This window comes from Palaemon carinicauda, chromosome 31 (assembly GCF_036898095.1).
Source record: "Palaemon carinicauda isolate YSFRI2023 chromosome 31, ASM3689809v2, whole genome shotgun sequence".
NCBI lineage: Eukaryota > Metazoa > Arthropoda > Malacostraca > Decapoda > Palaemonidae > Palaemon > Palaemon carinicauda.
In genome coordinates, this window is record NC_090755.1 from 28646879 (window position 1) to 28674375 (window position 27497).

At 49.3% G+C, this 27497-nt stretch overlaps 1 long non-coding RNA gene across 2 annotated transcripts in view; it reads right to left on the minus strand.

The window, feature by feature from the left end:
• Positions 1 to 27235, minus strand: part of LOC137624907 (uncharacterized) — a 481276-nt gene extending 454041 nt beyond the window's left edge. For both annotated transcript variants that reach the window (XR_011040783.1, XR_011040784.1), the window contains exon 1: positions 27011 to 27235. This is a non-coding gene — a long non-coding RNA (uncharacterized lncRNA). The remainder of the gene's footprint in view (positions 1 to 27010) is intronic.
• Between the last annotated feature and the right edge of the window lie 262 nt (positions 27236 to 27497).

The following is a 27497-nucleotide window of genomic DNA, read 5'->3' on the forward strand; positions in this document are numbered from 1 at the left end:
CCAACCACAGAAGATATTATACTTTGCCTGGTAGACTGATGGTGAGGAATTCTTCAGATATCTAGACAACCTCTTCGCACTTACTGCAAAAAGCCTCAGTGAGAGAGGAGGTACTGGGTAGTCTCCAGGCGTAAAATCATAGCAAAGCTAGAGCTTGTGGTAGATGTTTAAGTGTGGTTGTCTGTGACGTGGAGAGGGTTCTCTTGGAAGCTCTATCAGGAGCTGCAGAAGGTTTGGAAACCATTTTGCGTAATGCCATAGTGGAACTATGAGAGCCCTTGAGAGGCTGACTGATGTTCTAGCCTTCTTGAGTACCCTTCTCCAGACAAAACAGGGACAAGACATAAATGTCGTCGTTGTACCCACCATTGTTGGCATGCTTGTTGCTAGAGAGCCTTAGGGTCTAGGGCTGGGGAGCAGCGGAAGCCTGAGGTTCAGGGGCGTTGCTAACAGATCCCTAGTTAGAGAACCCCGTAAAGTTGGGACACTGTCAGCTACTAGGTGATCTAAAGACCATTTAGTACACCTTATCTGAGATACTGTGCACAGATTGTGCGAGCACAATCCTCTAGTCTGGAATAAAGCGGGCTGATAGTGTTACCGAACGAACTTTGGGCCATCTTAGTATTTATACTGTTAGATGGGAAGAGGCTGTGAGCAAGTTCCTTCTTGCTTACTGATGTGAGTCTCTATGAGGTGTGTGGTCTTTTTGCTCATCACATCACTGAGCTAAGTGGCCCATTAGGAACCGATTAGGCTGTTGAAGGACCGGAAAGTTGGCCTTCATCTCTTTAAGATATTTAAGTGAAGGTTCTTACAGACTCTGTTCAGAGGCCTGAGGTTGTGTGGTACAGCACTATGGTCCCTCCACCCTTCTTTTGATGTGTCAAAGCACAGCATCAAGTCCGAGGGGTGGGGAAGGATGAGAAGGTTATACCACTCCGTAGATTCTCAACTGACACCCATCCCTTTTGGTTTATCCAAACTTCTGGTCCCATGGGGGTCAGAATGTCTGGGGAATCAAAGGCCTGATTCCAATCGGACTCAAGTCACTCTGGGCTGGGAGTTCTTCTCGTTTTGAGAAAGCATCTTGTGACTTTTCTACGCCTGTCTTTGATGAGAAGGTTTTGTGGAGATTGGTGTCTAGAATCATTCCCAGATATACCAGTCTTCTGAGAGGGAAGTAGGGAAGACTTTCACAGGTTTACCTTGATCACCGGATCTTGGTAAAAAGACTTCAGAGGTTCCAGTGCTAATGCAAAGTTGCCACCGAGTCTATCAAGGTCAGTCAGTCGTCTAGAAACAGAGGAGACAGAAGCCGATCCTGTGAGACCAGAATGGGTGCGGTGGAAAGACCGAAACACAGTGCCCTAAACTGGTGTTACTTGTTTGTCTAGATTGAATCTTCAATCGTTCCTAGAAAATGGATGGTTTGGGCCTGGAAGTATGCATCCTTTAGGTCCAGCATTTCTGGCTAGAACCAGTAGCATATGCTACTCTAGCTTTGGCAAGGAGGGATTACAAACTCACTACGGGTACTAAGGTGAGGATTTCGCAAAACCTTGCCTCGGGCAAACCTGGCGAGGAAGGACTCTCACTCGCAAGAAGCGAAAGTCATGTGCGAGGCGAGGTGAGGGTCTGGCGCAAGGCGAGGGTCTGGCGCAAGGCGAGGGTCTGGCACGAGGCGAGAGTCTGGCACAAGGTGAGGGTCTTGCACGAAGCAAGAATCTCTCACCTCCTCTTAGTACTCCTACCCCCCCCCCCAAAAAAAAGGGGGGAGGGGAGTAGCCTTATGTCATTCCCTTGAAGGGAACGAAAAAGGCTGTGCTGGACTTGATCAGCTTTTTCTCTCTCGTTAGCGTTAAAAACTATGAGGCGCAGGCCCACAAGAGCTCGGCCTCACAAAGCTCTAAGAGCTTTGTTGTGCCAAAAAGCACGACGTGACAATAAACCCAAAGAGTTGAGGCCTACAAGACTCATCAATGGGGAAGGAGGCGGTTGCAAGCGTCCAGCAGTCTTCACCAGCTGCGGCAAATATCCCAGAGGGAAAATGCAATGACTCGTTTCGTACTGAGGGTAAAACTCAGGAGGAAATCTCTCTTCTCGCAAAATAGGAGAAATCAACACCTCTTCCGATGGCGCATCGCCTCGCGTACGAGGGAGCTGCCACTCAGAAGGGAGTCTTGGAGATCTCTCTTCTTGCAAGAGAGGATTGATCAATTCCTCCTTCCTACGGCGCATCGCCTCGCGGACGAGGGAGCTGCTGTTCAGAAGGAAGTGTTGGCGAAAATCTACCCTCATGCAAAAGAGGATGATCAACGTCTCCTTCCTATGGCATATCGCCTCGTGGATGAGGTAGCTGCCGTTCTGAAGGGAGTGTTGGCAAAGATCTACCCTCTCGCAAAAGAGGATGATCATCGCCTCCTTCCTATGGCGTATCGCCTTGCGGACGAGGGAGCTGCCATTCAGAAGGCCGTTGGAGAAGATTCCTCTTCTCAAAAAAGAGAGGATCGACCAACTCCTCCCTCCTATGGCGCATCGCCTCACGGACGAGATAGGTGCAGCTCGTAAGGGTGTTGCATCGTTCTTCCTTGGAAGGTCGGACTGCGCAACACTTGAAGGCGAACCTTCTGGTTGTACAGGTTGCATCTCCTCCCTTCGAGCGAACCCGGCTAATGGAACAGCAACCCGCACACCTCGGAACGAAGCCGAAACTCTTTCCCGAGACCTACAGTCCCGTGACAAGTCACTCCGAGGAGTTCCTGTCAGCCACTGCTTATGGCTGCCCTCCAAAGCAGAGCAAACTGGGTGATCAGCAGAGGTAGAGGCCATGGCCTCTTGCTATCTCCCTTGCCCGGGGAACCCGTGAAGGGAAGGCAGCTCAATATGACAAATTCATAGATAATTTGTATTTTTCCTAACGATACAAACCTTAGCTATTTACATGGGGTAATTACTTCGGCTTAGCTGAAATGACGAGCCATAAAGTTTTAACGAGGGTTTCCTACCCCACTGCTAGTTAGCGGGGGGGGGGGGTAAATAGCTACTCCTCCCCCCCTCACACACACCGGTGATTAGCTCACTTTACTAAGAGGTAGGACTTATCTTGGGGGACAGGGCTGGCGGGCACATAACTGTAAACAGCTAAGGTTTGTATCGCTAGGAAAAATACAAATTATCTACGAATTTGTCATTTGTTCCGTAACTGAATACAAACCACGCTATTTACATGGGGTGACTTAACCCTTAGTTAGGGAGGTAAGTCCCCAGCCATACTGGCTTTAGCTTGCCCGGGGGCCCCGAACCCGAGTTCATAGAGCAACTCAGGGTTGGGGCCCCTGCGCCTCGCAGGCAGCTGAGAGACTGCTGCGGCCTACGTAAGTTGTGTGTGAAGGTGAGCGGTGACACGTCTTAGGAAGTTGACCTGGAGTTCTTTAGATGGAAATCTAGGCTAGGACTTACCCAATACCACCTTGTCAGGGTATGGGGACATGACAGTATTACAACTTAATACTAGGAACACAAGGAAGCATGGCTTACCTGCAGAGGTTCGAGGTCAGCTGTGCAAAGGACCCAGGATGCTGTTGTTCTCCAAGGGAGGAGAGGATGAAGAAAAGAAAAGGGCCAGACAGATCTTTTCATTCACACAGACTAAAACCTGGTAACGATGCCCTCAACCTTCTGCTACTTGTCCAATTAGGAACCTGAGGTTAGACCAGCTGTTGTGCAACCACCACAGGGCCGATAGAGAACGTATCGAGCCTCCTGTGTGTCACGTCTTGCAGGTAGTGGGCCGTGAAGGTGGACTGACGCTTCCACATCCCAGCTTGCAGGACCTGCGTCACCGAAAAGTTCTTCTTGAAGGCCAGGGACGTAGCTACGCCCCTGACATCATGCGCCCTAGGGCGCCGTGATGGAGGAGGGTCAGAACTCAAGGCCAGATGGATTACCTTGCAGATCCAGGCCGAAATGGTATTCCTGGTGACCCTCCTCTTCGTTTCCCCGGTGCTAACAAACAAAGCTCGCACCTGGGGGCAGACTGCAGCTGTTCTTTTAAGATACAACCTCAGACTCCTGACTGGGCACAGTAGGAGATGGTCTGGGTCATCTGTTACAGAACGAAGACTCGAAACCTGGAAAGAGTTGAACCTAGGGTCCGGCACTCCCGGGTTTTGAGTCTTGGCAACAAACTCAGGGACGAAGCTGAACGTTACCTCCCCCCATCCCCTTGAATGGGCGATGTCGTAAGAGAGACCATGAAGTTCGCTGACTCGCTTGGCCGAGGCCAAAGCTAGCAGGAACACCGTCTTCCAGGTAAGGTGGCGATCAGAAGCCTGGCGTAATGGTTCGTAGGGAGGTCTCTTAAGAGACCTGAGGACTCGAACCACGTTCCAAGGAGGAGGTCTCACTTCCGACTGAGGGCAGGTAAGTTCGTAACTCCGTATGAGAAGAGACAGTTCCAGCGAAGAGGAAATGTCCATTCCTTTGAGCCTGAAGGCAAGACTTAAGGCTGAGCGATAGCCTTTCACTGCCGAGACTGAAAAGCGCATTTCTTCCCGCAGATACACAAGGAACTCTGCTATTGCTGGTAAAGTGGCATCGAGGGGAGAGATACCCCTTCCACGACACCAACCACAGAAAACTCGCCACTTCGCCTGGTAGACTCCTGCGGATGACCTGTGCAGGTGGCCAGACATCCTTTCCGCAACCTGTTGCGAAAATCCTCTCTCTGTGAGGAGATGCTGGATAGTCTCCAGGCGTGAAGCCGAAGCAAAGCTACAGCTTTGTGGAAGATGTTGGAGTGTGGTTGTTTGAGTAGCTCGTGACGTGGAGGCAGCTCCCTCGGGATCTCCGTGAGGAGCTGCAGAAGGTCCGGAAACCACTCTGCGTGATGCCATAGCGGAGCTATCAAGGTCATCGAGAGATTGACTGATGTTCTGGTCTTGTTGAGAACCCTCCTCATCAGACAGAACGGGGGAAAGGCGTACACATAGACGTTGTCCCACCGTTGTTGGAAGGCATCTTGCCAGAGGGCCTAGGGATCCGGGACTGGGGAGCAGTACAGCGGAAGCTTGGTGTTCAACGCCGTAGCGAACAGGTCCACTGTCGGGGAACCCCACAAAGTCAGGACTTTGTTGACTATCTGAGGATCCAAAAACAACTTGGTACTCACTATCTGCGTCGCTCTGCTCAGACTGTCGGCGAGCACATTCCTCTTGCCTGGAATGAAGCGAGCCGCAAGTGATATCGAGTGGACTTCGGACCATCTCAGGATCTCTACTGCAAGATGGGATAACTGTTCCGAAAAGGTATCTCCCTGCTTGTTGATGTAAGCCACGACCGTGGTGTTGTCGCTCATCACCACCACCGAGTGGCCCGCCAGGACTTGGTGGAACTTCTGAAGAGCCAGGAAAACGGCCTTCATCTCTAGCAGGTTTATGTGAAGGTACTTTTCTGATTCTGACCACAGGCCTGAGGTCCTGTGGTTCAGAACGTGGGCCCCCCACCCTTTCTTTGATGCGTCCAAAAACAGCATCAAATCCGGGGAAGGGACGAGAAGATCCACTCCCTTTCGTAGGTTCTCATCTGCCACCCACCACTCGAGATCCGCTCTTTCCGCAGATCCCATGGGGATCAGGATGTCCGGGGAATCGAGTCCTTGACTCCACCGAGACTTGAGTCGCCACTGAAGGGATCTCATTCTGAGGCGACTGTTGGGAACGAGACGGGTCAGAGAGGAGAGGTGGCCGAGGAGACGAAGCCACGATTGGGCTGGGAGTCCTTCTCGATTGAGGAAAAGTTTCGCAACCTTCCTCAGCCTTGCTATCCTTTCGTCTGATGGGAAGGCTTTGTGGAGATTGGTGTCTATGATCATGCCTAGATATACCAGTCTCTGAGAGGGCTGCAGAGAGGACTTCTCGAGGTTTACCACGATCCCCAGATCCTGGCAAACTTCGAGGAACCTGTCTCGGTGGTGAAGAAGGGACGCCTCCGAGTCTGCCAGGATCAGCCAGTCGTCCAGATAACGAAGGAGACGCATGCCAATCCTGTGAGCCCATGAAGAGATGATGGTGAAGACTCTGGTGAACACCTGAGGAGCTGTGGAGAGACCGAAACACAGCACCTTGAACTGGTAGAACTTGTTGTCTAGGCAAAATCTCAGGTACTTCCTTGAAGACGGATGGATTGGGATCTGGAAGTAGGCGTCCTTCAGATCCAGTGTGCACATGAAGTCTCGTGGTCCCACTGCAAGCCTGACCGTGTCTGCCGTCTCCATGCTGAACGGAGTCTGCTTGACAAACCCGTTCAGGGTTGAGAGGTCGATGACTGGTCTCCAGCCTCCAGACGCCTTTTTCATAAGAAAGAGTCGACTGAAGAAGCCTGGGGACCCGTCCACGACCTCCTGGAGAGCATCCTTCTCCAACATGATCTGGACTTTGGCCCGGAGGGCCTGCCCTTTTGCCGATCCCATGGCAAAAGAGCTCAACGACACTGGATTTGCTGTCAGGGGAGGTAGAGATGCTGTGAACGGGACGCGATACCCTAGAGAGATCACGGAGATCGTACAGGCATCCGCTCCGAGATGCTGCCACCTTGCTGCGCAACTCTGAAGGCATCCCCCCACTGGTGGACATGCAGGGGGATTGCCAACCCTAGCGCTTCCGGTCTCGGCCAGTACCTCTAGGGTTTTTGCCTCCCCTGGAGGACTTCTTGCCCCTCCTGCTCTTGGCAGGAAAGGGCTTAGACACCTTGGGCTTTGCTGCTACGGTCGTCTTCTTTGTGTCCTTGGCAGGACGGGGCTGCTGGACTGCCGGAGGCTTGTAGGGCCTCGATGTCAGGGCCCTATGGATGAGGGAATCCTGGTTGGATTTCTTCCACCTCTCGGCAGTGAGCTCCCCGTCCTTAGGCTCGAACAGGCTCTTACCGAGAACGGAAGAGTGTCGAGCATGCTAGACTCCGCGCTGGGAACCTTGTGGTGGAACCTCTCGGCCAAAGCGTACCGGCGCTTGAGGATCGTGTTGGCCCACAAGCTCGAGACTTGGTGGGACGGAAACTCAATGGTCCGAGTGCCCGAGAGGAGGAAGGTTTCCAGCGCCTTCCTGGTGCTTTCCTTGGAGAGGTCCTCGGACTGCACCAGGATGCCCAGAGACCCCAGCCATATGTCGAGCCATGAAGTGGCCTGCATGGAGCACTTGATGACCTTCTCCTGGCTCTGGATCTCAGTGGCTGAAAAGGACACGTGCCAGTTGGAGTCTCTCTCAAGAGGGACTCCCCCTGTGAGTTCTTCCACGGAGTGATGCAAGGGAAGACTCAGCGAAGACTCCTCGAGGATCTCAAAGTACCTCCTCTGATGGACTCGAGGAGGAGGGAGGAGCTTATTCCCGGCACTCGATCTGCTGGAGGAGGCAAGCTCCGCGAGCTGGCCCTCGATCTTGTCTCTGGCACTCTTCATCCCTTGGGACCAGGGCAAAGCTGCACTGGCCCTAGAGGGTTTCTGAGTGCCATAGACGCGATCCAGAACCATGTCCTTCCCTTCACGAGGTGGGACCTCAGGGTCTGGGATCCCATTAAGGTTCCTCATGAGGGTCAGGACTTGCCAGAACGCATGTTCTGACTCCTGGTGCTCTCCTCCTGACGGACTTGCAGCAAAGTCTCACGTCCCCAGGGGCTCTTCCTGGGGGGACACGTGGGCATCCTCGACGGCTCTAGGCTGTTCCTGCCTGATCCTAGCTGACAATTTGGGAATCGTCTTAAAGAGTCCTTAGGCTCCCTCCTGGGTGGGATACAGAACTCTAGAAGCGAAGGAGGCAGGTCCTTCTCCACCTAGGGACGAGGCGACCTCTCGGGAAGAGGAGGAACCTCCTCCATTGGTGAGATGGGGGAGTATTCCTGCTCGACCGACTCTCCTGAGGAGGGGTACTCCTTCTCCGCAGGGGAGGGCAAGACGGTCTGAGGGGGCGTAGGAGCCTTGCGTAAGGATCTGCACGGGCACAGCCTAGGTCTCTGAGGAGGATCCACGAGAGAGACTCCTCTCTTCCTCTTCAGGGGGGAGGAAGCTGCCGCTGGCTCGCGACCCGAATCAGAGAGGGCTGGCTTAATCGCCCGCACGCGAGCTCTGAGTAGGGTGTCGAACCAGGGCTGCTGTCTGACACTCCCTCTGGAGGGAAGGGGATCGAGGGATCCCTAGGAGGAGTCGACAAACGAGGGTTCGCCTGCAGGGCTGAAAGAGAAGAATCCCTAGACCTGTTCAGGGAGCGCTCCCCCTCTGGCGAGCGTGCTGGTCTGCACTTACGGGGAGGGGAGCGCGACAAGGAAGAATCCGCCTGTCGGCGATCGCGCTGGGGCTCGTGTATCGGGCCCAGAGCAGGGTCGTGCGTGGATGGGTAGCGCGATGCTGGAAAATCGCTCGCACACCCGCGTGGGCGGGGGAGGGGGCGGGCGCGATGACGCGCAGGTGAATGGTCAGGAGCGATGGCGCGGTGGCGCGCTGGCGACAGAACGAGCGCGTGAGCCGGGGGGCACACAGCAGCTTGAGCGGGAACATGGTCGCGAGAGCGCGTAGGTGATGATGTAGGCGTGCGGCGATCAGGAGCTGGAACAGGAGGAGGCCGAACGCGAGGGCGCGATAGCGCTGGAGCAGGGTCACGAGCAGCCTGAGAGCGAGAGGTTTGGCGTCTTTTGGGAAGGATCGGTCTACTCGCCTGTGGGTGCGCTAGTTGCGCTGGTGATCGTGGGCGCGCATGGCGCACATCAGGAACAGGTCGCACCGGGGTTCGCTGCTTTGGAGGTCGCGCGGTGCGAGCCGCGTGAGGGAGCTCTGGAGTTAGTTGGGCAACCATTGTTGTCTTAAATACAGGCACGGGGCATGTAGCAGGAACAGGGCGCGATATTGGAGCGTCACGCGCGATCGTGTCTGTAGCAGACTAGCGCGGTTCCAGAGGCGGCCGTGAGCGCCCGTGCGCTGTCTTGGTAACCTCTGGGGCGACGTGCTGAGTCGCCGCAACGCGTGGTCGCGTTGGAGAGGGCGTGGGCGCTGGTGCAAGAACTGCACGCGGACGCGCATCGTGAACCTCCCTAGGTGGGAGCGATGGGTCCAAGGTAACGCATGAGCGCGTTGGAGTGCGCGTGAGCGCTGGAGCCGGAATCGCGAGGGGACGCGTATTGTGTCTATCCTCCGAGGGGCGCGACGAGTCCGCAGGAACCTGAGGGCGCCTGTGCGCCAACTCAGGAACCTCCTGGATCACGTGCAATGAAACAGGAACTGGGGGGCGCCGAGGCACTGGAGGGCGCGTGGGCGCAGGAGGCCGCTGGGGCATCGGTGGACGCGTAGGCGCCATATCAGGAACTGGCCGCGTGTGCGCAGGTGAGCGCGGCGGCGCTATATCAGGAGCAGGGCGCGTCTGCGCAGTTGGGCGCTTGCGCGCTACTTCAGAAACAGCTGGAGGGCGACGGGACGCCGATGGGCGTGGGCGCGCAGGGGAACCCTGGCGCGAAACAGGAACAGCGGCGCGAACGCCTAAGGGTGAGCGCCGAGGCGCTATGTCAGGAACATCAGGAACGACAGTAGGAGGGTGCGCAGGCGGAGCCTTACGCTTAGGGGCAAGAGGCGCAGTTTCGCGCTCAAGTCCCTGAGACCCTGAAGGGCCTGGAGACTGTGCAGTGGCAGTCTCAGGAGGCACGTAAAGCGCGTCAGCAGCTTTGGATGTAGAAGGTCTGGGCGACAGTTCACCTTGTCCCGAAGGACGACCATCCTCCGAAGGGGATCGCGAACGATCCCCGGAGAGGTCTAGGTTGGTAGCAGGCAGGACAGGAGAGCGGCGAGTCGTCTCCTCCGCAGAGGACTCTGGTGACGACGAGCCGAAGCGGCGCCTCCTAACCCCTTTAAAGGAGGAAGGAAGGCCTCTACGGCAAAGGGGAGGACGAGCCTTCCGCCTTATACGCCCACGAGGGGCCGTGGGATCAGCAGGCTGACCATCAATGGGCCTCCGAAGAGGCGTCTCTACCAGAGAACTCCCCCGAGAGGGAGTCTCAACGGAAGGAGAGACCGTAGGACTAAGCTCCGCCCTCGAAGTATGTTCGGAGGGGGAGACAGAGCCTTCCGCTTCCGCAGCCACAGGAACGGGTGTTTGGCCAGACCCACCGGATGTTTCCGAAACAACAACGTCAACCACAGACAGAGGATCTATCTCCGCTGAAGTTGACGATTGTTCGGCGGCCGCACCCCATTTGATCATGTCAAACAGGACTTCCTTGGAGGGCGAACCCTGCAGCCACAAGGAAGCCCAAAGCTGAAAAAGATCATTATTAGAAACAAACACCTCCTCCGAGGGGGAAGGGGCAGCCGTCTTGCTATGGGAGGCAATGACCTCTCCCTCACCACGGGATCAGTTAATGACATCAACAACATTACGGTCCACGCTACCACTCGCCGGCATCTCGGAAGAGGCCGCCCGAGCGGGAGCTTCGGAAGAGGAAAGGGCGGCGGAAGAAGAAGACCTGGGGTTTTCTCTCTTCCGAGAAGCCTCGGAAGGAGAAAGATCTCTTTTAGCCTTCTTACGTCGCCGGCCAAACCTCTCCCACTGGGAGGTAGACCACTTCCTACACTCAATGCACAAATTAGACCTATCACACCGTTGGCCCCTACACTGAGGGCATAAGGAGTGAGGATCCGTTTCCACGGCCGACATAAAGGTCCCACAAGGGCAGCAGGGAAGTCCAGGGCACGTACGCATAAGGAGTAATAAAGGCCAACTTCACACACACTGAAAAGAAAACGCAAACAAAATTATGGCAGTCAACAGAGAGGAGAGCGCTGACAAGTCTGTCGTCTCTCCGAGCCAAAAGTAAAGTGAGCTAATAACCGGTGTGTGTGAGGGGGAGGGGGAGGGGTAGCTAGCTACCCCTCCCTACCCCCCCCCCCCCCCCCCGCTAACTAGCGGTGGGGTAGGAAACCCTCGTTAAAACTTTATGGCTCGTCATTTCAGCTAAGCCGAAGTAATTACCCCATGTAAATAGCGTGGTTTGTATTCAGTTACGGAACAAAGGAAATTTAATAAACATTAGGCCAGTTGCTTTTAGTCGTAACTGGTTAAAAGGGTGTTGTCGGGAGAGCGAGAGACTATGTCTTTCCTCTACCGAGCCAAAATAAAGTGGCGGTTAGTCACTAGTGCTGGTGTAAGCGGGAGGGTTAACCTATCCCGCTCCCCCCCCCCCTACGGTAACTAGCGAGGGGTAGTTACACCCCGACAAAAAGTTTATCGGCTGGTTTCAGCTTTCGCCGAAATAATACTCCTAAGTAAAGAGCGGAAGGTTTGTATTTTGCACGGGAACAAATACAAGAATAATTGTGTATTTATAAGTGTATTTATAACTAAGCATTTGCACACGCACACTCTGGGAAAGACTACAGTATTGTTACCCACCTTATGAAACAAGAAAATTTTACCGATTACCCTTGGACGACCATCACTTATATCCTTTGATACTGTAAGTCACTATCACTGTCATTGTCAAAGTCACTACCATATGATAAAGAATCATCATCATCATGATCAAAGACCATTTTATTGAATAAAAACAGAAAATAATAGAATGTGTCAGAAATGAAAAACATTCTTGCCGCAAACACAAACATGTCAATAGCTCCGCCCACCCCCTGAAGTTGATATTACCTTTTCCCTTTCATTGTATGTAAAACAATGTAATACCTGGCAACTCTTTCCTCCAGCTGCAAGCTGATTGGTTAAAGAATGTATCTATGTCATTAAGCTAATCTCAGAAAGTCCGAGAGAATCAAGTGAAATTCAAAAATAAAGCATCAATAATATCGAAGTTGTCCTTTGAAAGCTCACAGTGTGTCGATAAAATTGACACAGCAAGTTTTGGATTAAAATCTTCGGTATTTGTTTACAAGAGCACGCTCTCCACTTACTCCAAAATTATGCATTCCTGCATATCTCCTATTTTTGTACAGTAATTAGGTTTTTTAAATGCTGGGAAAGCAAAAAATAGCAAGATATGTTGCGGGAGGGGGAGGAGTTGGTGAAGGAGGTACTAAGCGACCGGGAACCGACATCGTCAACATAGTCAACCAAAGAGAAGTTTGTGACATTAGCGTACATTTGATATATATTCAAAATATATACTAAATTAAAAACGGAGTAATTACTCAAGTGTCACTATTTGTGAAAAGTATATTTCATATTTGGTAAATATTTGATATAAATCATATTAAAGTGTTTTTTCAAAGAAACTATTTTGAGATTGAAGAGTTTTCCCAGACGACGTTTTGCTACACTAACGCCATCTATTGACCAATGCCTAAGGATGCCTGCCAATTTCCCGCCCATGAAAACAGTCATACGCTGCAAAAATAGTTATTCTCGTAAAAAGTTTCTTTAAAAAAAAAATGACAAATTCTCAGATAATTTGTATTTTTCCTAACTATACAAACCTTAGCTATTTACATGGGGTAATTACTTCAGCGTAGCTGAATGACGAGCCATAAGAATTTTAACGAGGGTTTACTAACCCTCCCCCCTCACACACACAGTGCGTGCTCCACTTTACTTAGAGGTAGGACTTATCTTGGGGGACAGGGCTGGCGGGCAAATATGTGTAAATAGCTAAGGTTTGTATAGTTATGAAAAATACAAATTATCTACGAATTTGTCATTTGTTCCGTAACTGAAATACAAACCACGCTATTTACATGGGGTGACTTAACCTTTAGGAAGGGTGGTAAGTCCCTGCCATACTGGCTTTGGCTTGCCAAGGGATTCCATATTCGAGTGTTTAAGTACTCGGACAATAGGGAATCCCTGCTCCTCACTAGCAGTTGTGAAACTGCCGCGGCCTACGTAAGGTGTGTGCGAAGGTGAAAAGTGACTTGTCCTAGGAAGTTGACCTGGAGTTCCTCAGAAGGAAATCTAGGCTACGACTCTCCCAATACCACCTCGTCAGGGTATGGGGACATGACAGTATTACACTTAATACTAGGAACACAAGGAAGCATGGTCTACCTGCAGTGGTTTGAGGTCAGCTGTGCAGAGAACCCAGGATGCTGCTTTCTCCAAGGGAGGAGAGGATGAAGAAAAGAATAAGGGCCAGACAGATCTTTTCATTCATGCAGACTAACACTGGGTAACAATGCGCTCAACCTTCTGCTACTTGTCCATTAAGGAGCCTTAGGTTTAGACCAGCTGTTGTGCAACCACCACAGGGCCGATAGAAAACGTATCGAGCCTCCTGTGGGTCACGTCTTGCAGGTAGTGGGCTGTGAAGGTAGTCTGACGCTTCAACACCCCCGCTTGCAGGACCTGCGTCACTGAATGATACTTCATGAAGGGCAGGGACGTAGCTACGCACTTGACATCATGCGCTCTAGGGCGATGTGACGAAGAAGGGTCAGGATTCAAGGCTGCGAATCCAGGCTAAGATGGTATTCCTGGTGACCCTTCTCTTCATTTTCCCAGTGTCCACGAACCAGGCTTGAACCTGGGGACGAACTGCAGCTGTTCTCTCAAGACACAACCTCAGATTCCCTATTGGCAAGGTAGGAGATGGTCTGGGTCATCTGTTACAGGACGGAGACTCAAAACCTGGAAAGAGTCAAACCGCGGGTCCGGCACTCCTGGGTTCTGAGTCTTAGCAACAAAACACAGGGACGAACCTGAACGTTACCTCTCCCTATCCCCTTGAATGGGCGATGTCGTATGAGAGACCATGTGACTCGCTCGGCCGAGGCTAAGGCTAGCAGGAACACTGTCTACCCGGTAAGGTGGTGATCTGGAGCCTTACGTAGTGGTTCGTAGGGAGGTCTCTTTAGAGACTTGAGGACTCGAACCACGTTCCAAGGAGGAGGTCTCACTTCCGACTGAGGGCAGGAGAGAACATGGCCTCGTATGAGGAGAGAGTGTTCCAGCGAGGAAGAAATGTCTATCCTTTGAGCCTGAAGGCAAGACTAAAGGCTGAGAGATAGCCTTTCACTGCCGAAACTGAAAGGCACATTTCATCCCGCAAATACACGAGGAGTTCCGCTATTGCTGGAAGTGGCATCGTGTGGAGGGATACCCTTTCCACGACACCGACCACAGTAAACTCGCCCCTTCGCCTGGTAGACTACTGCGGAAGACTTGCGCAGGAGTCCAGACATAAAATCCTCTCTCTTTGAGGAGATGCTGGATAGTCTTACGGCGTGAAGTCAAAGCGAAGCTACGGCTTTGTGGAGGATGTTGGCATGTGGTTGCGTGAGTAACCCGTGACGTGTAGGGAGTTCCCTTGGAAGCTCCGTAAGGCGTTACAGAAGGTCTGGTGAGCCATTCTGCGAGATGCCCTAGCGGAGCTATGGAGGTCATTGAGAGACTGACCGAAACTGTCTTGTAGAGTACTCTCCTCATCAGCCAGAACGGGGAAAGGCGAACACATCGATGTTGTCCCACCGTTGTTGGAAGGCATCTCACCAGAGGGCCTTGGGGTCAGGGACCGGGGAGCAGCACAGCGGGAGCTTGTAGATCAGTGCTGTAGCGAACCGGTCCACAGTTGGGGAACCCCACAGAGTCAGGACTTTGTAGGCTACTTGAGGATCCAAAGTCCACTCGGTATCTAGTACAGTGAACCCTCGCTACTTCGCGGTTCGACAATCGCGGATTCACCACTTCGCGGGGTATTCCCATAACCCATATATATATACATATCGCGGATTTTCCGGAAAATTCAAAAATACCGCGAAATCTGAAGACAACCAAATACGATATTTTGTTACCTGTAATTCCATTAATACTGTAATTAGTAATATCTGTTCTTACTGATTGTTCATTGCATTACATATGATATATAATTCAGCACAGAAAGAAATAAAACACGAAAAGAGAATGTGATCATACGATAATTCAGTACTGTATACAGTACGTAGTAAAATTAAATCGAACATGAAACGCAAATCAGATGCAGTCATACCATATTAGAATGGTGTGTACTGTAATGGATGTGCTTCTTTTCCATGAATCTTTTGTATGTATACGTACGTAGAACAGTACTGCATCCAATAATATTCTTTGTTGCAAAAATCACATTTCGAATAAGCGTACGAGAGAGAGAGAGAGAGAGAGAGAGAGAGAGAGAGTGAGAGAGAGTGAGAGAGAGAGAGAGAGAGAGAGAGAGAGAGAGAGAGAGAGAGAGGCGTAAAATAGCGTACGTAAAGCTGTATTATTATTATTGTTATTATTATTATTATTGTTGTTGTTGTTAATAAAATTATTATTGTTATTATTATTATCATTATTATTATTATTATTACTGTACAGTATTATTATCATTATTTATTATTATTACGGTATTGTACTTAATCTACGTACGTTCGGTATGCGCGGGGCATCTTCTATGAGTAGGTAACCAACGCATCATAGTACTGTAAGACGGGTTGTGATTGGTTCAAGCGCTGATAGATGACGAATCAGAACTCAAGTTTTGTTATCTAGCCTGTGATTGGTGTTTTGCCCGCATCTCCTACCCGCAGCATCAAAGTTCTCGCGGGGCTGGATCGTCCACTCTCTGTTACCGCGTATCGCTGAGTAGACGTTCTTAAGTGTGGGAATCTGTGCTGTGTGCGACTTTTTTAAGTTGAACTTTTTGTTACTGTAAATCCTACTGTAATGGCTCCCAAGCGTTCTGCTTCTCTTAAGGCTGGTAGTGAGCCTAAACGCCACCGAAGGATGATGACGATAGCTGAGAAGGTTACGCTTCTCGACATGTTAAAAGATGGTAGAAGTTACGCGGCCGCCGGCCGCCATTTTGGCATCAACGAATCTACTGTTCGCTATATCAAGAAGGACGAGGCGAACATTAGAAAGACGGCTGCAATCACCTTTAGCAGATCAGCGAAGCGAGTCGTTACAACGCGTAATAAAACGATCGTACGCATGGAAGGTGCTTTAGCTGTGTGGATTGCCGACTGCCGGAAGAAGAACATAGCGTTGGATACGAACACCATCCAAACAAAGGCTTTGAGCTTATATGAGAATTTTGCTGCAAAGGAACCTAAAGACGACGACGGCAACCATGCTGAAGATGATGATGATGCAGATGATCCTCAACCAGGGACATCCACTGATTCCCAGCCTCAGAAACGTTTTTCCGCAAGCAAAGGATGGTTCGCGAAGTTTCAGAAACGCTTCGCCCTGAAAAGCGTTTCCCTGCATGGGGAGTCTGCTTCCGCTGACACTGCCGCTGCTGAAACTTACGTGAACCAGACGTTCAAGAATATTATCGCCGAAGGTGGATACAAGCCGGAACAAGTCTTTAATATGGATGAGACTGGCTTGTTTTGGAAGAGAATGCCGTCGCGAACTTTCCTGTTCAAAGAGGAAGCCAAAGCCTCTGGCTTTAAAGCATTCAAGGATCGCGTTACCCTCGTGATGTGTGGCAATGCTGCTGGATTTTTGTTAAAGCCGGGGCTTATTTATAAGTCGAAAAATCCTCGCGCTTTGAAAAATAAAAATAAGAGTCTCCTTCCCGTGTACTGGATGCATAATCAAAAAGCATGGATTACGAAGATGCTGACCTCCAACTGGTTCCATCAGTGTTTTATCCCGCAAGTCAGCAAATATCTCTTAGAGAAGGGCTTGCCATTCAAGATCCTTCTCCTTATGGATAACGCTGGTGGACACGCAACTGACCTGTCGCATGAGGGCATTCAGGTTGAGTTCCTGCCACCCAACACCACGTCATTAATTCAACCTATGGACCAGGGGGTTATCAGGGCGTTCAAGGCCCTCTACACAAAGAATACCTTGGCGGACCTCGTTGCGTGTGTGGATGCTGCCCAAGATGACGAGGATGAAGATTTTAACTTGAAGGCGTACTGGCGGCAGTACACCATAGCCACGTGCCTGCAGAATATTCAGAAGGCACTTCAAGAGATGAAACCTGCAACCGTGAATGCGAGCTGGAAGAAGTTGTGGCCCGATATTGTTTACGACGACAAGGGATTTACTCCGTCGGAAATCCAACACTCTGCAATACGGAAATCTGTGCAGTTGGCTGCCATAATTGGAGGTGACGGGTTTGGCGACATGACGACTGAAGACGTCGACGAGTTGTTGGACTGCCATTCCCAGCCCCTAACTGACGCAGACCTCGAAGACCTGACGAAATCGGCAAGTGAGGAAGAGAGTGATACCCAGGAAGAGACCCAAGAAAATGTCGAAGAAACGGGCTTAACATTAGAACGGCTTGCCAAGGCCTGCAACCATGCGAAGGAGTTGAAAGAAATGTTGCAAGAGTGGGACGAGGATATGGTTCGCTCGATGCAATTCTGCAACAAGATCGATGAAGACATGACTCCCTACAAAATGCTCTTGGATCGAAAAAAGAAGCAGCGGCAACAACTTCCGATCACAATGTTCTTTCAGCCTCGCAAAAAAGAGCCAGTTCCTCCTGCTAGTACGCCTTCGGAAGAAATTGAAGAAGTTTCCCAGGAAGAAGTTGAAGAGGTGTCCCAGGAAAAGACACCTCCGTCTGAAGAGACGTAAAATACTATCATTGGCTGCACAGTAGAACACATCATCAGCTTCATCATCATCATTTCTACTGTGCAGCAAATTCATCGCCATCACCATTCAAGTTTTTCTTCAACTTCTTTCGTGGTGAGTACAGTAACAATCTTTATTTTTTACTTTAATATTCTTACTGTACATTCTAAAACTGTATTTGTGCCTGTTTTATAGTTTAGTACTGTACGTACTGTATGCATTAAGTTAAAGGGAAGGTTTTAAAAGTCTACATGTTGTAACCTATCATATTTTTTTTGTTTAAAATTTACATTTACGTACGTAAAACAATCTCTCTCTCTCTCTCTCTCTCTCTCTCTCTCTCTCTCTCTCTCTCTCTCGTAAATTGTTTTCCTCCTTTGCTACGTACAATACTGTATAATTTATATTTGTAAGGTAACATATTTTGTAAATGCTTTTACTGTAAATACTGTATGTACTGTATCATTATTTATCACTATCATCATGCGCGTTAAATGCCTTGTTTGTTCTGAGCGTGGTTGTTTACTGAGCGTACACGCCGTCGTTTCAGGCGGCGTCATAAAGAAAAACATTTCATTTGGAAGTCCTAAGAAAAATACGTAAATTAAAACATTGGTAATAAACAAATCAACATACAGTACTGTATAATCAATATAATCGATGCAAAAACTAACCTATACATATATGTGTACTGTACACTAAATGAGTTTGTTTCTTCATTATGATCAGAGATGAACGTAAACAAAACATTGGTTGCCATTTTTTATCGTGCTTTTTAGGTGTTTAGGAAACGCATGATATAAAATCGCCTTTAATATTTGTGCCTGTTTTAGTTTAGGGTGCTGTAGTACATGCATTAAGTGTTCTGTACATTAAAGGGTGGTTTGTTAACAGTACTACGTACAAGGGAAGGTTTTAAAAGTCCGAATATACATGTTAAATAAATAGGTAAATATGATGTCACTACTTCGCGGATTTTCACCTATCGCGCCCGCGTCTGGAACCTATCTACCGCGATAAACGAGGGTTCACTGTATCTGTGTCGCACTGCTCAGACTGTCGGCGAGTACATTCCTTTGCCCGGAATGAAGCGAGCTGCTAGGGTGATCGGGAGGAACTCGGGCCATCTCAGTATCTCTACTGCAAGATGGGATGGCTGTTCTGAAAAAGTACCTGCCTGTCTGAGCATATAAGCCATCACTGTGGTGTTGTCGCTCCTCACAACCACAGAGTAGTCCGCCAGGCTTGGAGGAGCTACTGAAGTGCCAGGAACACGGCCTTCATCTCTAGTAGGTCTAGAGAAGGTACTTTCCTGGTTCTAACCACCGGCCTGAGGTCCTGTGGATCAGAACGCCCCCCCCCCCCCCTTACTTTGATGCGTCCAAAAACAGCATCAAGTCTGGGGGGAGGACGAGAAGGTCCACTCCCTTTCGTAGATTCTCATCTGCTACCCACCACTGGAGGTCCGTCTGTTCCGGTTGTCCCATAGGGATCAAGGTGTCCGGGGAGTCGTGTCCCTGACTCCACCCCGACCTGAGTCGCCACTGGAGAGAACTCATCCTGAGGCGACTGTTGGGAACCAGACGGGCCAGGGAGGAGAAATGGTCGAGGAGACGTAACCACATTTGGGTTGGAAGTTCTTCTCGTGTGAGGAAAGGTCTCGCGACCTTCCTCAGCCTTGCTATCCTGACGTCTGAAGGGAAGGCTTTCTGGAGATTGGTGTCTATGACCATGCCTAGGTATACCAGACTCTGAGAGGGCTGCGGAGAGGACTTCTCGAGGACTACCATGATCCTTAGAACTTGGCAAAGTCCGAGAAACTTGTCTCGATGGCGAAGAAGGGTTGCCTTCGAGTCTGCTAGGATCAGAGGAGACGGATGCCGATCCTGTGAGCCCATGAAGAGATCAGAGTGGACACCTCGGCGAACACTTGAGGTGCTGTGGAGAGACCGAAGCACAGCACCTTGAACTGGTATATCTTGTCTTCCAGGCAAAATCCAAAGTACTTCCTTGAAGACGGGTGGACCGGGATTTGGAAGTACGCGTCCTTCAGGTCCAGTGTACACATGAAGTCTTGTGGTCTCACTGCAAGACTGACCGTGTCTGCCGTCTCCATACTGAACGGAGACTGTTTGACAAACCCGTTCAGTGTCGAGAGGTCGATGACCGGTCTCCAACCTCCAGACGCCTTCTCACAGGGAGGAGTCGATTGTAGAAGCCTGGAGACCCGTTCACAACCTCTTGGAGGGAGCGTTTCTTCAACATGGTCTAGACTTCCGCCCGGAGGGCCTGCCCCTTTACCGATCCCTACCCAGGGAGGAGGGAGGGGCTTGTTACCGACACTGGATCTATTGAAGGAGGCAAGCTCAGAGAGCTGGCCCTCAGCCTTGTCTCTGGTGCTCTTCATTCCCTGAGACCAGGGCAAAGCTGCACTGGCCCTAAGGAGTACCTGGGAGGCAAAGATTCAGTCCAGGACCGTATCCTTCCCTTCACGAGGAGGAATCTCTGGGTCTGGGGTCCCCTTGAGGTTCCTCCTGAGGGTCAGGACCTGCCAGAATGCATGTTCTGACCCCTGGAGCTCTCCTCCTGCTAGACTGGCAGGGAGGTCTCCCGTCCCCAGAGGCTCTTCCTGGGGAGACTCGCAGACATTCTCCAAGGGTCCATCTGGTTCCTGTCGGGTCCTTGCGAAAGACTTGGGCCTTCGGTTCCCTCCTAGGAGGGAAGCAGGACTCCAGCAATGAAGGATGTAAGGCTTTCGCCCCCTCCGTACGAGAAGATTTCTCAGGAAGAGGCGGGGATTCCCCCATTGGTGTGATGGGGGAGAGGACCGGATCTTCCGACCCTCCTGGGGATGGGTAATGCTCATCCGCAGGGGAGGGGGAGGAAGTCTGAGGAGGGATAGGAGCCTGCGTAAGGACTCGTGAAGGGACAGGATAGTCCTTGGAGGAGATACCAAGTCAGGGATTCCTCTCTCCCTCTTCAGGGGGGGAGGAAGTTGCTACTGATTAGTGACCCCACTCAGAAAGCACAGGCTTCATAGCCTGCGTAAGCGCTCTGACAACGGTGTCCAACCAGGGTTGCTGACTGACCGTCGCGCTGTCAGATAGTCCCTCTGGAGGGAAGGGGATCGTTCGATCCCTTGGAGGAGTCGACACATGAGGGTTCGCCTGTAGAGTATCTGCAATGAAGGGAGAAGAGTCCTTAGACCTGTCCGGAAACCTCCACTCCTCCGGAGAGGGCGCTGCTCTGCGGGAGGGGAACGCGATGGTGGCCTGACCGCCAGAATCCTTAATGTACAGTAATTCAGGCGTGATCGTGTTGGAGATTGGTGCGCCGATCACGCTGGTGATCGCGCGAAAAGCCCAGTTCTGGGTATTGCGTGAATGAATCGTGCGTAGCAGGATATTCGCGCTTGCGCGCACGCGTACTCGCGTGGGCGTATTGGTGATCGTGCGGGGGAAACCATCGGTGCCCGTGCGGACGATCCTCGGCGCTCCTGCGCGTATGAAGATCGTCGGCGCTTGTGCGCAAAAGAAGATTGTCGGCGCTTGTGCGCAAAAGAAGATCGTCGGCGCTTGTGCGCAAAAGAAGATCGTGGGCGATTGCGTGGGGGAAACCATCCCGCGCGCGGACGATCTTTGGCGACAGAAGATCGTCGGTGCTTGCGCGCGACAGAAGATCGTCGGCAATTGCGCGCGGGAAACCATCCCGTGCGCGGAAGAAATAAACGCGGATGATCTTCGGCGTTTACGCGTGTACGAAGATCGTCGGCGTTAGTGCGAGAGAAGATCGTTGGTGATTGTGCGGGAAACCATTGATGCCCACCACGTACGATCTTCGGCTGTGTAAGACGATCGTCGGCAATCGCGCGTGGACGATCTTCGGCGCTTACGCGTGTGCGAAGATCGTTGGCGCTCGCGCGTGAGAGAAAATAGTCGGCGATCGCGCGCGGACGAGCAGGAAACCGCGCGTGGACGATCCGCGATGATCGCGTGAGGGCAACTGTCCCGCGCGCGGAACAATCTTCGGCGCTTACGCACGTTATGAAGATCGTCGGCGCTTGCGCGCCTAGTGCGTCTCAGAAGATCGTCGGCTAATGGTCTTCGACGATCGCGCGGGAAACCGCGTGTGGACAGACCTCGGAGATTATGGATTCCCGTGCGCGCACGATCTTCGGCGATTACGCGCGAGTGAAGATCGTCGGCCCTTGCGCGTTTTAGTACGCAACAGAAGATAGTCGGTGAGAGCGCGCGCGCGTAACTGCGCGCGTGCGCTAGGTTGAAGGATCAGCTAACTCGTAGATCAGGAACTGGGATGTGTCCCTAAAAGGGAGGGCATCCCCTGAAGAGGACCAGGCAGGTCTGCTTCAGAGAGCCGACGATCAACTAGAAGAACTGCTTAACACTCCGAGGAGTGGTCTCTGTGAGGGACCTCTCCCGCGAACGGGAGAGGTATCCTTTGTAGAAGAGACTTGGAGACACCGCAGGCTGAACCGCTGGTGAGCGCCTGTGCGCTATCTCAGGAACTCCAACGATGTACGCTAATGCGCAGGGAACATTGGTAGCAGCCTCTGGAACGGTATGCCTCTGGAAGGCAGTCTCAGGAACAGCAACCGAGCGCTAGTGCTCAAGAGAACGTTGGCGCGCAGGGGATACCTGGCGCTTAAGGGACTTACTTACAATGTGAGAAAGCCTCTTCTGCCCCGGAGGAAATGGAGCCCATTGGATAACGGGGAGCGTGGGCGCCCAAAGCGCGTCAGCAGCCAGGAACGGATACGGCAGGTCAGCAGGTTCACTGAGGGAACGAGAGACCAAAGGTCTAACGTACCCTGTGAAGCGAGGCCCCGAAGGGTTGAGTTGCGAGACCCTGAAGGGTCAGCGCAACGAGAAACCGAAGTTTCCCTGTCACTAATCACCGAAGTGTAGTAGTGACTAAAGTTACGAGAGCCCGAGGGATCTGCGTAACTAATGTTACGAGACCCCGAATGGTCAGAGAAACGAGAAACCGAAGTTTCCCTGTCACTAAACACCAAAGTGTTAGTGACTGAACAGCAAGCTGTTTCAACAAGAACAATCCTCCCAAGAGGAGTCTCTATGAGCGGCCTCTCTCGCGAACGAGAGAGGTGAACACTTCGTAGAAGAGACTGGTGATGGTGCCCCCAAGGGCCGTAGGATCAGCTGACATAAACAGGAACAATCCTCCGGAGAGGAGTCTCTATGAGTGTCCTCTCACGCGACCGGGAGGAGACACTTCGTAGAGGAGACCATAAGGAGCAATCCTCCGAAGAGGAACCCTTAGTGCGGCCTCCCTCGCGAACGAGAGAGGTCACAAGACTGATTCTGCATAGCTACAGAAGCGACCGCTCAGCCCCTAGGGCATAGTCGCTAGTACCATGGTGCGGCCTTGCAACCGCACCTTGAGCAAGTTACAAGGGCGGTCGCTCAGACCCAAGAGTATAACTGCCTAAGGACCAGGAAAAAGGGTAAGAAGGGAAGTTAACTAACTACCCTTGGAGGCGAACCTCCTTATCGTTCTAGGATGCACTGAAGAGCTGACAGTAGTCACGGGGGAACTTTTAAGAGAAGGGAACGCCCATGACGATGTCCTAGAGAGACGGCAGCGACAGCAGACTCCCCAGGCATAACAGGACAGCTCTGCTTCGAAGGCAAACTACAGTCCACGAAGAAACAGCATCGTAAACTGGGAAAGAAAAATGAATAATTATTTAACAGAAATTCCCCCGGGTGAAAACTCCGAAGAGTAACCCCGAGGGAAAGTAAAACATAAGAACGAAAGTTAGGTATGCGCCCTCCTTCCCTACTGACATGCACGGGCGAGGAGGGAGGACGAAAAACAAAAACAGAATTATAACAACTATAATTATGTAACTGACTTTGAATGTTCCAAGAATCACAGACCCCCGAAGGGAAGTGTTCCCCGGGCTGAAAAGTTAAAAATACAATTAGATTCCATAAAAATAACCGAGAAAAATAAAACGAAATAGCGACTCAGCCCGAGAAGCTATCGTAGAAGACGTAGTACGGAGTAAGAGGTGAACGACCTCGAGAGAGGGGCCGCTCTCCATGAAGGCAACCATGGTGGCCTAGGAGTGAACGGCCGTGACCAAGAAGAGAATCGTGGTGGCCTAGCCCTAAGCCGGCGACCACTCTCGAAGACGTACACTACACACACCGCACACCACTGAAAAGGAAACTTACTATATTCTATACACAAGAATATATATATACATCAATAATGTTTAAATATACCAAGTACTGTATAAGAAAAAGTTAAAAGACAAAACATTAATGGCCGTCAAGCGAGGATGGGAGCAGAGACATCCGCTCGCCATCCGAACCAAAAGTAAAGTGGAGCACGCACTGTGTGTGTGAGGGGGGAGGGGTAGCAAGCTACCCCTCCCTACTAGTAAACCCTCGTTAAAATTCTTATGGCTCGTCATTCAGCTACGCCAAAGTAATTACCCCATGTAAATAGCGTGGTTTGTATTTCAGTTACGGAACAAACTAGTTTTATTGCAATTCACAAATAGTGACACTTTTGAGTAATTGATCCATCTTTTAATTTAGTATATATTTTGAATATATACCAAATGTCCGCTGACGTCACAAACTTCTCTGATTGACTATGTTGACGATGTCGGTTTCCGGTCGCTTAGTACCTCCTCCCCCTCCCACAACATATCTTCCTATCTTTTTGCTTTCCCAGCATTTAAAGAACCTCCTAATTACTGTACAAAAAGAGGAGAGCTGCAGGAATGCATAATTTTGGAGGAAATGGAGAGCATGCTCTTGTAAACAAATACCAAATGTTCTATTCAAACGTAAATTGCGTTTGAAGTGAGATTTAGACCATTTTGTATAAATGTTACGAAGTCGATACAATTGAAATATGCTCTAAGTGATGTTTAGGTCATTCCGTATAAGCGTTCCCATACCAAAAGTATTTTAAGTGGTTAAATCCTGATAAATTTCTGGTGGGTTTCGTAAACTATAGGGTTTGGAGGCGAAACCCCCACACTTAACAATGAATGCAAGTTTTTGAATATATTTGTTCACATAAAAAAAAAAATGGAAAGTGGTGAAATCTAGAAATATTTCTTGTGGAGCGTAATTCTGTAATCTTATATATTTTGTTTACTCCGACATTAGCAACCGTTTTTGTTGGAAATTCATATTTCTTTTCCGTTTATAGTAGCAACTATCGCGACTCAAGAATAGTGAATTTGCCAGCTTAATCCATCAGATTCGTTGAAAACATCTAGGAATTCACCATTTACTGTCGCAGAGGTTCAAAAGACATATAATTACTTCATAGTCGGGAATTTTTTTTCAAGCAGAAAGAGATAGTTATGTTTGCATAAAAATTTACCGAAATATGAAACTTTCACCTTAAAGTTAGTGAGATTTTAACAGTCTAGAGTGGTGTAGGGGTATATATCACCCTTTTGGAGCCTACATCAAGAGGGTAATATTGTACTGTATTACAGGGCAATGTAACCTAGGGAAAAGACTACTTTTTCTGTTGAAAAAAATTCCGCTCTCTTCGAAAATGACACTCGTTCCCGTCGCAAGTGAATAGTTTCAGAAATATATAAATATCTATATCCATCGATAATGGGGGACCCCCAGTGGGAAACCGGGGTTTTGGGTGGAGAAAACATACTTGGGATTCGGTATACAGTATAATGGTAAAACAAGCCTTTTCTTCTCTATACATTACCTTCTTGGATGTATAATAAACCAATGACAAAAATATGGTAATATTGAGCAGCCATTAGTAATGTTAGTGTAACATGCTAACATTAGCAGTGTTTTTCATTTATTTGTTGACATTCTACCGGCCCGTTGCAGTCGCTCTCGTTTGTTCGTTTGTACGTAACTTTCGACCTTCTGCCCATAAACTCCTCCCACCTGCGCATAAACTTTCCCTCCACCAATAGGATTACTTCTTCTCTTATAACCCCTCCCCATTTTCCCCAACGTCATTTTAACAGCCTCATTCAACTATTCGACTTCACCCGCTTTATTCAAGTATTTTACTTAATTCAGTACAACTATAAGATTCCTTTTATGTAATACCCTCATATACTTATTATGTTTGACCCAAGAATTACTCATTTTATTATCCGATATCTTATAAAATCACCTCATTTTAAATTCCCATTAAATATTATCTATCATACACTCCATTTTATCTTTCTATATTACTTTTACTCATTTTGTTATTACCTTGTCACCCCCAGATTTCACATAAATACTTGCTCTGGACAAGTTTCCCATTCTGGTTCATTCATGTTTACTCTCTAGACTCCGTTGCTTTTCCGTTAAACAATCACGAACTCATACGTATGGAAAGTTTGCACAGGGGGGTTAATATTTCCCAACCCCAACCTTCCAATAAACCCTTTTCCGTGGAAACCTTTGTCCAAGTCAGGTCTTTGTTAGTTCAAGTAACGTCTTTTTGCGTATTTTACGAAGGAAGTTTTAGAAATTTGTAACAGCTGCAGTAATCCATACTTGAAAGTATTTCAGTGAATTCCAATATTGATAATTTTCTTAAATCTCATAATGTAATAGCCCAACGTTTACAGTGTCCCAAGTGCAGTACTAAGCTAAGACAAAAAAGAAATGGCGTTGTGGATAAACAGAAGCTAAGACGTCAGTCTCAACACCCCGGTGACCCACAAGTTTCGTCGTCGCAGTCATAAAAGTAAGTAATTAATTCCTTTAATCTTATATATTTGCAGGTAGATCCTTGGATAGGGGTTGTGACCTGGGAAGGGGGTCCGGAGGCTTGCCGCCGTCTACGGGTTGTGACCTGGGAACTTCTAGGTTAGGTTAGGTGGGTTTGTTAGGTTCTGTACCCTTTTGTACCTTTTAATATATTGTGTAAAGGGTATATGGATAAATGCTTCGAAATACACATGCTAACGTTAGCAATGGCAGTGTACCATTGGTAACGCTGCGTAACATTGCTAATGATATCGTTTGCAGTACATACCTTCTTGACGAGTGAAGCGACAGAGAAATTGAACAAGTTATATTTAAACATTTTAACAGAAAATATATAACAAAAGACCTTATGTTTAAACATTTCAACAGAAAATATGTTTTCCGGTAGAAAATAACGCGATATAACCGGTTTTACCCTTCATTTCAGTCGTAATAACAGCAACCAGTTCAGCTACTTAATGTTAGTCGAAGTGGTTGTTGTTTGTTTGCGGTTGAAATGAAGGTCAAATTCGGTTAAATCACGTTATTTGCTATGGGAAAATATATATTTTCTGTTCGAAATGAGAATCTGTAATACAGTAAAACTTTACATTAGATCAGAAGTAGGCTGCAAGCTATAATCAACTGAGACTAAGCCTACATTTTATTTATCATATAAAAAGCCAAAATAAGGCACTCTTTGAATTCAGGATAATAATCATATGCAATTAAGCGTCCTTTACTAACCTTTCCCGGAGATGCATGGAGCCTAGGCCTAGCTGTAACACACTGTACAGCTTAGCCTGTTGAACTCTTGTTTAACGTTGATAATCCCACTTTTTATATAAAAAAGAACGTAAGAAAAACCTCGACACATAATATAAAATACTTAGTATTCGGTGACAACACATACAAGCGATTACCTGATAATAATTGTTACGAGAAAAACAATCAGAAAACAATCACATTATGATAACGACATTAACTGGTACTATTGACGAGCAAGACGTTTGGAACTTGGTTTTACATCTTTTTAAATTTCGTATTCTTTTCAGAATTGTTGGATATTTTCCATTACATCTCAAAAGGAATCCAATTCATAGAATTTAACATGCAAATTTCTTTATCAGGTATTATATCAAAGGTAATATATTATCTAGATAGAGAATTTTATCTAAACTATCCGAATTAATAGCTAAGATGTAATGCCTTTTTTGGTGTTCGAAAGCAGTAA